We start from the raw sequence: 12340 nt of genomic DNA, 5'->3' as shown, positions 1-12340 counted from the left end.
CCACCATCCTCTGGGTGAAAATAATTCTTCTCGACTCCCCTCTAATCCGTCTACCAATTACTTTAAATCTATGCCCCCTGGTCACTGACCCCTCTGCTAAGGGAAATAGGTCCTCCCTATCCACTCTATCTAATCCCTTCATAATTTTATACACCTCAATTAAATCTCCCCTCTGTTCCAAAGAAAACAATCCAAGCCTATCCAATCTTTTCTCATAGCTAAAATTCTCCAGTCCTGGCAACATCCTTGTAAATCTCCTCTGTACCCTCTCTAGTGCAATTGCATATTTTCCTGTGATTTGGTGACCAGAACTGTACGCAGTACTCAAGCTGTGGCCTTACTAGTGTTTTATACAGTTTTAGCATAACCTCCCTGCTCTTATATTATGTGCCTCGGCTAATAAAGGAAATGATCCCGTATGCCTTTTTAACCACCTTATCTATCTGTCCTGCTACCTTCAGGGATCTGTGGACATGCATCCCAATGTCCCTCTGGTTCTCTGCACCTCTCAGTATCCTCCCATTTATTGTGTACTCCCTTGCCTTGTTTGCCCTCCCCAAATGCATTACCTCACACTTCTCCTGATTGAATTCCATTTGCAACTTTTCTGCCCATCTGACCAGTCCATTGATATCTTCCTGCAGTCTGCAGCTTTCCTCCTCACTATCAACCACATGGCCAATTTTTGTATCATCAGCAAACTTCTTAATCATGCTCCTTACATAAGTGTATACGACAGGTCACGGTTGGCTTGTTTGCCAGGGCATCTGACTATGTCAACTTCCCCTGTAACGACATCAGCCAGAGTGAGAGGTCAGTGGGTTTCCACTCTCTGGCTGGTTTCCCACGGGTACAGGGCGCAATTGATTGCACACGTAGTAATCCTAGCACCTCCACATGAGCCAGGATTGTTCATCAACAGAAAGGGATATCACTCCATCAATGCGCAGCTGGTTTGCGACCACCGGAAGAGGTTTCTGCAGGTGTGTGCCAAATTCCCTGGCAGCTGCCATGATTCCTTCATTTTGCGCGAGTCCAACATCCCAGCCTTCTTCAATGCACAAGACAGACTTAAGGGCTGGCTCCTTGGAGACAAGGGAAAACCCCTGCAGATGTGGGTCGTGCCACCTGTGAGAAACCCCACCAACGAGGCACAGCAGCGGTACAACAACAGTCACATCACCACCAGGTTTGTCATTGAACAAGTCATAGGAATCCTGAAGGTGTGCTTCAGGTACCTGGATTGATCTGAGGGAGCCCACGGTGTGCTTCAGGTACCTGGATTGATCTGAGGGAGCCCTTCAATACTCACCGCTGAGGGTGTGTAGAATAATAGTCGTGTGTTGAATCCTGCACAACTCTGCTCAGTAGAGAGGATTGCAGGTGGAGGAGTTCAAATGCGATCATGAAGCTTCTTCATCTGCCGGCATCATTGAAGACGAGGAGAAGGAGGAGGAAGATGGGCAACCCATCACCAGAGCAACGACGTACAGCTGCTCGTGATGCCAACTGAAGATAGCGAACTACTCAGACCGCCTGAAACAACCACCACCACCAACACCAGCCCCCTCCCTCCGCTTGCACAAAACAGTCCTTCAACCATGCATACACCCATTGTAAATACGCCCAATGGATGATATCAAGTCTTGGCATTCATGATGAAGCACATGAAAGAGCATTTTCACAAAAGGAACTCAAGAATGGACAAGACATGGCAGTGGTGGTGAGAATTACAACATTTAATGTGCATTTAACAAAAAATAAATATAAATGAAAAACATGACATTCCGTCAGACACCCTTGTGCATACCCTTGGTGATCATAAATCCTTAGCCTTCCTCTTCCTAGTACTTCTATGTGGTGCATCCCCTATGGCTTCAGTAGAGGTAGTGGCAGGTTGCTCAGGTCCCTGTCCTGACTGCTGAGATTCTCTTGGCCATTCCCTCAGGGCTTTGGAGCCCGTGAGGGACCCCCAAAAACTGCTCCACCTGCACCTGTGCAGGGGCAGACTCAGCCACCTAGAGAGGAGGCAGCATTGCGGGTAGTGGTTGAGAGGGGGGGAAAGAGGTGAGATGTGGGAGCACATTGAGTGGTGTCCCCACTTCCATGTCCCCTTTCGGCATCATCCCTCTCCTGGGCCAAGGCCACATCAGTCCCACCACTCTGCTGGACAGTAGCTTGGAGCAGATCTGTGACTTGTTCTAAGGCCACGGCCTGTTTAAGGCAGCAGACATGTTGGTATCCAGAGTCCGCACGGTCGTCGTTATGGCCTGACTGGACTCATTTGTGAGCCGTGCTTGAAGCTCAATGGAGGCAGACATTCCCTCACTTATCTGTGCCACCATTCCACTAATGCTGAAGGTGGACTCCTCCATCCTCTCCGCTATTGTGGAGAATTTGCGTGGCATATTTTCCAGTACCTCACAAAGGTGCAGCTGTACCTTAATCATTCTCATTCTCAACGATGGTCCCCAGGGTTCAGCATCTGTGAGTAGAGCCTGGAAAAGAGTGCACCCCCCGACACAGACTCTCCGTAGCTGTACCTGCCACCAGTGTCTGCTCGTGTTCACTTGTGAGCGGTGAATCACCAGGTGACAACCCAACTAACAGGACCCACCAAAGTGCAAGTATCTGCGCTGGTGCATGGCTGGATATGATGTGACGGAATTGAACTCCTCTGAACTCCTCTTCCATGGCCCGTGCCACCTCATCAATCCTCGAAGGCCCCGGAAGGGAACATAAAGCAGTATTAACAATCATCACAGAGGTTAGTCTGCAATGAGCATACTGAGGTGTGCAACAGGTCAATCATTGATTACATCAATTCATGCTGTGTGTGAAGAACATAAGAAATAGGAGCAGGAATAGGCCATACGGCCCCTCGAGCCTGCTCCAGCCAGGTCTCCTTAGTGGCAGAGGCAGAGCGCTTCCTCCGATCAGCTGGGGACAGCATCTCCTGCTCCTCACACCAGCCAGTAGCAACTCAAGAGAAGAATCGTTAAATCAGGGTGCTGCCTTACTCCTTTGATGCTGCAACTCTGCACAGTCCTCCTTTCTCCCTTAAAACCCATGGTTGCAATGGCCCTTTAAACACTCCAGTTCACAGCACATCATTCGGGTGTGTAGTATGCTCACTGCGCAGCTTGGAGACGCAAAACCCGGAAGTTACATTAAGGGCCTTCAATTTAGTTGCAATCGCTTGAGCCAACGCACGCAAAATTTTTCTGGATTTCCCACGCGACTATTCACCGTCCCGCTGAGTTCCCGCCGCCATGTTAAAATTATGCCTTAAGTGTCTCCGCCATCTACAAGGCTCAAGTCAGGAGTGTGATGGAATGCTCATAACTAGCCTGAATGGGTGCAGCTACAGCAACATTTAAGAAGCTCGACATTCATCCAGGACAGTGCAGTTTGGTTGATTGACGCCCTGCCACTGGACTCAGTATCCTCTCCCCTCACCACCGTCGTGGCTGCAGTGTGTCCGATCTATGGGATGCACTGCAGCAACACACCAAGGTTACTTCAACAGCACCTCCCTCACCAGTGACCTCTACCACTGAGAAGGACAAGAGCAACAATGTCGTGGGAACACCATCACCTCCAAGTTTTCCTCCAAGTCTCACACATAAGAACATAAGAAATAGGAGCAGGAGTAGACCATACGGTTCCTTGAGCCTGCTCCGACATTCAATAAGATCATGGCTGATCTTCGACCTCAACTCCACTTTCCCTATCCCCATTCCCTTAGTGTCCATAAATCTATCGATCTCAGTCTTGAATATACTCAACGACTGAGCATCCACAGCCCTCTGGGGTAGAGAATTCCAAAGATTCACAGCCTTCAGAGTGAAGAAATTTTTCCTCATCTGGGTCCTAAATGGGTGACCCCTTATCTTGAGACTATGACCTCTAGTTCTAGACTCTCCAGCCAGGGGAAACCACCTCTCAGCATCTACCCTGTCAAATCCTCTAAGCATTTTATATGTTTCAATGAGATCACTTCCCATTCTTCTAAACTCCAGAGAGTATAGGCCCATTCTATTCAATCTCTCTTCATAGGACAACCCTCTCATCCCACGAATCAATCTAGTGAACCCCATCTAAAGCAAATATATCCTTCCTTAGGTAAGGAGACCAAAACTGTACACAGTACTCCAGGTGTGGTCTCACCAGAGCCATATATAATTGCAGCAAGGCCTCCTTACTCTTATACTCCAACCCTTTGCCATAAAGGCTAACATAGCATTTGACTTCCTAATCGCTTGCTGTACCTGCATATTAACTTTCTGTGATTTGCGTACAATGGACACCCAAATCTCTTTGACTACCAACATTTCTTAGTTTCTCACCTTTTAAAAAATATTCTGCTTTTCTATTCTTCCTACCAAAGTGGATAATTTCACATTTCCCCACATTATACTCCATCTGCCACCTTCTTGCCCACTCACTTAATCTGTCTATATCCCTTTGCAGATGCTTTGTGTCCTCCTCACAGCTTACTTTCCCACCTAGCTTTGTATCGTCAGCAAACTTGGATACGTTACACTCGGTCCCCCCACCTAAGACATTGATGTAGATTGTAAACAGCTGCTGCTCAAGCACTGATCCTTGTGGCACCCCACCAGTTACAACCTGCCAACCCGAAAATGAACCATTTATTCCTACTCTCTGTTTTCTGTCCGTTAACCAATCCTCAATCCATCTTAATATATTGCCCCCAATCCCATGGGCCCTAATCTTGTGTAACAAGCTCTTGTGTGGCACCTTATCGAATGCCTTTTGAAAATCCAACTATACTATATCCACTGGTTCCCCTTTATCAACCCTGCTAATTACACTCTCAAAAAACAGATTTGTCAAACACGATTTCCCTTTCACACCATTCTGACTTGGACACATATCACCATTTCTTTCTTATTGCTGGGTCAATATCCTGGAATTCCCTGCCTAACACCATTGTGAGAACACCATCACCACAAGAACTGCAGTGGGTCAAAAAGAAATCTCATTCCCACCTTTTCGCAGCAATAAATGTGGCCTTACCAATGTCACCCACATGGCATGAACAAATAACAAAAAGAAAATCAGTGGTGTATCTTAGAAAACTCAGAATAACATCTAGACTGAATTTCCCTTTAATTCTTTGACAGTGTGAATTTGGCTGGCTGGCATTACAGAATGGTTTATCTTCTGGTACATCATAATTCACCATTCTTTATTCCTCATAGGTTGCACAGTAATTGATTCCGTTAAGAGCCTGTGAGTGTTTCACTGTTAAACTAAGCTATGCATCAGAAAATCAACGACGTATGAAAATGTTTTTAGCTAAAAACTTTTTTTCTTGATTAAAGATTTTCTGTGTTTTAGGCTTCTGTTTCTCTCCCTCTCCCTCACTGAGTGATATAGCCATGATTTTATTTAGGGCTCGGCTATCTCATGCCATGTGGAAACATCAAAGGTGCAACGTGGAGTTAACATTCCTACAGGAAATACAACTTCAATAACAACAGACACTGCAAAACTAATTAACAGTGTAGATAAAAGGGGAAGTGAGAATTCTTCACAAGCAAGCTGAAGGAATCAAATGCTTACGTGAGATGCTTGGAAGGTACAATATGTAGTAACCTGTGGCCCTTGTTTACTCACTGTATAACCAGATGTAAAAACAAAAGGGGCTTTGTGAACACCTCTGTATTCTGTCCTCCACCCTCATTGTTATAGAATCATAGAAAGTTATGGCACAGAAGGAGGCCATTCGGCCCATCGTGTCTGTGCCAGACGAGAAAGAGCTATCCAGCTTAATCCCACTTTCCAGCACTTGGTCCGTAGCCCTGTAGGTTACGGCACTTCAAGTGCACGTCCAAGTACTTTGTAAATGAGTTGATGATTTCTGCCTCTACCACCCTTTCAGGCTGTGAGTTCCAGAGCCCCACCACCCTCTGGGTGAAAAAATAGGTAGGTGTTAGCATCTTTGGACAAGGTTTTGGGCAGTGGCCAAGTACTTCTTCTGTGGTGTTAAAGAGCTGGTTTTACATGGGTTTTATGTGGGTTTAACGTGGGTCTTATATAGGTTTAACGTGGGTTTTACTTGGGTTTTGTGCCATTTTAGATCTACCAACTTGGTATGTGTGGGCATCACTGAGCTGGCAGCAACTCCAAAGTAAACTTGATGGATTTGCTAAGGCCTGTCGCCTTGGTTTAAAAAAAAAGAAGTCACATTGAACCCTTTTTTTATTGTCCAGACACAGAATGGGTTTAAGAGTTACCCACATGCCCACTCTCGTTGTGCAAAAGGGGAGGAAAATGACTTTTTTAAAAATAAGAATTTTTAGGCACACAAAAGGCCATTAGGCTCAAAAGCTTTTTTCCATAGTTGAACTTCACCTTACTCTGCTGCCCCCTCACCATATCCTTCAATCCCTTCCCCCTCCAGAATTGCACCAAAGTATGCATTTACACTACAGTTACTAGTTTGAGATTAGTTTCAGGTTGTAACCAGGCAGAACCATGTTTGTGTTGCTCAGTTCCTGTCTAGCTGGAGCTCTAATCCTCCTACCTAGGAGACCCAGCTTTATTTCTCAACAGTTAAATGTAAACAATCCAGGACTTGAGCCCATAATCTAGGCTGACACTCCAGTGCAGTACTGAGGGAGTGCTGCATTGTCGGAGGTGCAGTTTTTGAATGAGACGTTAAACAGAGGCCCCTTTTGCCTGTTCAGATGGATGTGAAAGATTCCATGGCACTGTTCGAAGTAGAGCAGGGGAGTTCTCCCCAGTATCCTGGCTAATATTTATTCCTCATCTGACATCACCAAAAACAGATGATCTGGTCAGTTACCTCAATTGCTGATGGTGGGACTTTGCTCTGTACATATTGGTTTCTGCATTTGCCTACAAAACAATGACTACAGTTCCTAAGAAATTATTTGGCCGTAAAGTGCTTTGGAACATCCTGAGGGTATGAAAGGCGTTATATAAATGCAAGCTTCTAGAAAGGTCCCAGTGGATTGGAAGGTAGCAAATGTAACCCCGCTATTCAAGAAAGGAGGCAGAGAGAAAACAGGGAACTACAGGCCAGTTAGCCTGACATCAGTCGTCGGGAAAATGCTGGAATCCATTATTAAGGAAGTAGTAACAGAGCACTTAGAAAATCATAATATGGTTAGGCAGAGTAAACATGGTTTTATGAAAGGGAAATCGTGTTTAACAAATTTATTAGAGTTTCTTGAGAATGTAACTAGCAGGGTAGATAAAGGGGAACCAATGGATGTAGTATATGTAGATTTCCAAAAGGCATTCGATAAGGTGCCACAAAAAAGGTTGCTATGCAAGATAAGGGCTCGTGGGGTTGGAGGTAATATATTATATTAATTGGTTAACACACAGAAAACAGAGAGTAGGGATAAACAGGTCATTTTCAGGTTGGCAGGCTGTAACTAGTGGGGTGCCGCAAGGATCAATACTTAGGCCTCAGTTATTTACAATCTATATTAATGACTTAGATGAAGGGACCGAGTGTAATGTATCCAAGTTTGCTGACAATACAAAGGTAGGCGGGAAAGTAAGCTGTGAGGAGGACACATAGGGCCCGATATTAGGAGGGGTCGGCCATTTAAGACAGAGATGAGGAGGAATTTCTTCACTCAGAGGGTTATGAATCTTTGGAATTCTCTACCCCAGAGGGCTGTGGATGCTGAGCTGTTGAGTATATTCTAGGCTGAGATAGATAGATTTTTGAACTCTAGTGGAATCAAGGGATATGGGAATTGGGCAGGAAAGTAGAGTTGAGGCCAAAGATCAGCCATGATCTTATTGATTGGTGGAGCAGACTTGAGGGGCCGTATGGCCTACTCCTGCTCCTTTTTCTTGTGTTCTTATGTTCCAAGTTCTTTCTTTTTTCAGTTAGAGATTGTGGAAGGCATGACTGTGCCTTCTTAACATTTAAATCAAGGTCATTACATAGAATATACGGCACAGAAACAGGCCATTCAGCCAAACAAATCCATGATGGTGTTTGTGCTCCACACGAGCCTCCTCCCTCCCTACTTCATCTAACCCTATCAGCATATCCTTCTATTCTTTTTTCCCTCATGTGTTCATCTAGTTTCCCCTTTAATGCATCTATGCTAGTCGCCTCAACTACTTGTGGTAACGAATTCCACATTCTAACCACTCTCTGGGTAAAGAAGTTTCTCCTGAATTCCCTATTGGATTTATTAGTGAATATCTTATGCTCCTAGTTCTGGTCTCCCCCGCAAGTGGAAACATCTTCTCTATGTCTACCCTATTGAATCCTTTCATAATCTTAAGGACCTCTATCAGGTCACCCCTCATACTTCTCTTTTCTAGAGAAAAGAGCCCCAGCTTGCTCCTGATAGGTATAACATCTCAGTTCGGGAATCATCCTCGTAAATCTTTTTTGTACCTTCTCCAGTGCCTCTATATCCTTTTTATAATATGGAGACCAAAACTGTTCACAGTACTCCAAGTGTGGTCCAATCAAGGACCTATACAAGTTTAACATAACTTCTTTGCTTTTCAATTCTATCCTTCTAGAAATGAACTCCAGTGCTTGGTTTGCTTTTTTTTATGTTAACCTGCGTTGCTACTTTTGGTGATTTGTGCATCTATACCCCCAGATCCCTCTGCTCCTCTACCCCTCTTCCCCATTTAGACTCTTATTATCCAAGCAGAATGTGGCCCCCTTAGTCTTCCTCTCAAAATGTAATGCCTCACGCTTATCTACATTGAAATTCATTTGCCAATTACACGCCCATTCTGCAAGTTTATTAATGTCTTCCTGTATTTTGTCGCGGTCCTCCTTGGTATTAACTACACCCCCCAATTTGGTGTCATCCCCAAATTTTGAAATTGTGCTTCCGATTCCCGAGTCCAAATTATTCATGTAAATGGTGAACAACGGTGGTTCCAGCACCGATCCCTGTGGAACACCACGTCCCACCTTTTGCCAGTCTGAGTAACTACCTTTAACACCTCTGTTTTCTTTTTTGTAGCCAGCTTGCTATCCATTCTGCTACTTGTCCCCTGACTCCTAGTGCTCTGACCTTCGTCTTGAGTCTACTATATGGTACCTTATCGAAGGCTTTTTGAAAATCCAAATATATTACATCTAGAGTATTACCCATGTATACTCTTTCTGTTTCTTCTTCAAAGAATTCGTAAGGCTGATCAAGCATATCCATCCCTTTTGAAATCTGTGCTGACTACTCTTTATTATATTTTCATTTTCTAGATGTTTTTCTATTACATCTTTGAGTAAAGATTCCATTATCAACGGAATTAAGTTAATTGGTCTACAGTTCCCTGGACTGGTTCTATCTCCCTTTTTAAATATAGGAATCATATTAGCTGTGTGCCAGTCCTCTGGCACTATTCCCTTTTGTAGTGAAATTTTATAAATATGTAATAGTGCCTCTGCCTCTGCTATCTCCTCCCTAACTTTTGATCTCTTCTTCTAATGCCATGCCCACCAAGTTAGTCTCCCCGGAAAATACTGAGGCAAAGTAATGATTTAATGTTTCTGCCATTTCGCTGTCATTACCTGTGAGTTTATCGTGTGTATCCCTGAGTGACCCTATCCCTATCCTGATTTTTCTTTTGTTATTTATGTGTCTGTAGAATACTTTACTATTTCTTTTTATATTCCTTGATAATTTAATTTCATAGTTTCTCTTTGCCTTCCTAATTGTTTTTTTTAAACTTCTTTCCTAACCTTGTCGTATTCCCTTTTGTCATCCTCTCCTTTGTTGTCTGTGTACTTAGTGAATGCCTTTTTCTTTAGTTTCAATTTTCCTTTATTTCTTTGTTCATCCATGGTGTGTCATTACTGGCTAGTTTGTTCTTGCTTTTTAGTGGGATATATTTCTCCTGGACTCTATTGATCACCATTTTAAATGTTTCTCACTGCTGTTCTATATCTTTGTTTATCACTTAATTTTTCACTCTCATCCCCTGAAAATCAGCTTCTTTCCAATTTATTACTTTAGTCTTTTTCTCACTTATTTCCTTCTCAATCTTTATCTTAAACATTATGTTGTGATCACTATTGCCTAGATGTTCCCTCTCCTTACTTCTCTTATCAGTTCTGGTTCATTTCCCATTACTAGATCCAGCAGTGCTTCCTCTCTTGTTGGGCTTTTTACATACTTGGTAAGAAAGGAGTCCTGCACACATTGTAAAAACTATTCCCTGTACCCCTTTACCTGCCTCTTCTTGCCAGTTTATTTGGGGATAGTTAAAATCTCCGATGATTATTATTCTATGTTCTTTACTCATTTCACATATTTGCTTATATATTTCTTCCTCCACCTCCTTTCCACTATTAGGTGGTCTGTAGTATATCCCTATTAACGTGATCGATCCCTTCTTATTTTTTATTTCAATCAATATGGATTCTGTTTCTATCCTTCTGTTAGTTATGTCCCTTTTTTCTACTGCCATTAAGTTACCTCTAATTCGTACAGCTACTCTACCCCCCCACCCCCCGCCATCTTCCCTATCCTTTCTGATTATGTTATAGCCTGCAATATTTAGTTGCCAGTCCTGTTCTTTATGTAGCCACGTTTCAGTTATTCCTACTACATCTGGTTCCTCACAATGGATTTTTGCCTCCAGTTCCTTTGTTTTATTTCGGATGTTGTGTACATTGCTGTACAGAAATTTTTATTCATCTTTAATAGTTGTTCCTTTTACTTTATTTTTAACAGTCCTTTGATACTTCTGTTTTATAACTGTATTTGTTCCTTGACCGTTTATGTTATCTTTATTCCTTACTCTGATCTGATCTTTACAGTTATCTCCTGTTTCTTTTATCTTTAAGCTTTTGTTATTGCTACCAGATCCCTCCCTCCATCTTGTACGACAGTGCGTTTAAAAATTCTAAAGCCGGTTTGACACGTCACTGGATTTGCATTCCAGGCAGTGTTATACCCAAGCAGCATGAAATTCTCACTCCGTTTCATTCTGGAGCAGCTCAGACCCCACTCCTGATGTACACTCCATGCAGTGTCAAACCCACGCACCCTTCTCCAGGGACTCTTACTGTGCATCACCCTGGAGCAGGTATGACCCAGACTCTGGATTAACACTGTAAATTTAGCATCTGTCCCCCTACAGTATAGGTGCACCTCAACTACCTTTTGAAGCCACTTATACTGTCTGCTTCATGGGCTGACCCAGATAATGTATTACACTTTTATCTTGCATATATGCCAGCTGTCCTTAGAAGGACTAGTAATCTAGAGGCCTGGACTAATAATCCAGGGAAAGTGAGTTCAAATCTCACCACGGCAGTTTGAGAATTTGAATTCCATTGAAAAAAAAATCTAGAAATAAAAAGCTGGTATCAATAAAAGTGACCATGAAGCTGTCAGATTGTCGTAAAAACCCAACTGGTTCACTAATGTCTCTTTAGGGAAGGAGACCTGCCGTCCTTACCCGGTCTGGGCCTACATGTAACTTCAGTCCCACACCAACGTGGTTGACTCTTAACTGCCCTCTGAAGTAGTCTAGCAAGCCACTCAGTTCTATGAAACTGTTACAAAGAATAACACAGGGACTGCAACGGTTCAAGAAAAAGGCACACCACTGTTTTCTCAGGGCAGCAATAAATGCCGGCCTTGCAAGTGACACCCACATCCCAAGAATGAATTAAAAAGGTCATACTTTTCCAAACATTGGGGTAGGGTATCCTAGTGATTATGTTGCTGGACTAACAACCCAGAGGTTGCTTTTGAAATGGTGGCAGGTTGGCAGCGGGGGTGGGGGGGGAGTGAAGGTGCGCGTGGCAAACACGCATAAACAAAACTTACTGTTTCCGATGCGAGCGCATGGTGATTGCTGATGATTAACGTCCTCTCCGGGTTTGACAGGCTGGCTGCCATCAGGAGCTGCAACGAGGGTGGGGGGGGGGCGGTGTGGGGGAGAGAAAGAGAGAGAGCGAGACATCATCCGGCGCTGGAATGGAAGATCGGGGCGGGGGGGGAGTGGAAGATCAGGGGGGGAGAGAAGGGTAGATCAGGGGGGGGGAGAGGGGAAGATCGGGGGGAGGGAGAAGGGGAGATCGGGGGGAGGGAGAGGGGGCGATCAGGGGAGGAGGAGGAGATCAGAGGGGGAGAGGAGTTGATTGCGGGGGGAGAAGAGAAGATCGGGGGGGAGAGGAGAAGATCGGGGGGAGTGGAAGATCGGGGGTGAAGAGGGGGATATCGGGAGGACATCAGAGGGGTGAAGAGGGGAACATCGGACAGGGAGACATTGGACGTTGGAGCAGGGTGCAAAGGTAGGTTCATTTTGTGTTTTAACTTCTTTCCATGGTTTTTTA

The sequence above is a fragment of the Heptranchias perlo genome, chromosome 24 (assembly GCF_035084215.1).
Source record: "Heptranchias perlo isolate sHepPer1 chromosome 24, sHepPer1.hap1, whole genome shotgun sequence".
Taxonomy (NCBI): domain Eukaryota; kingdom Metazoa; phylum Chordata; class Chondrichthyes; order Hexanchiformes; family Hexanchidae; genus Heptranchias; species Heptranchias perlo.
This window is presented reverse-complemented; position numbering follows the sequence as displayed.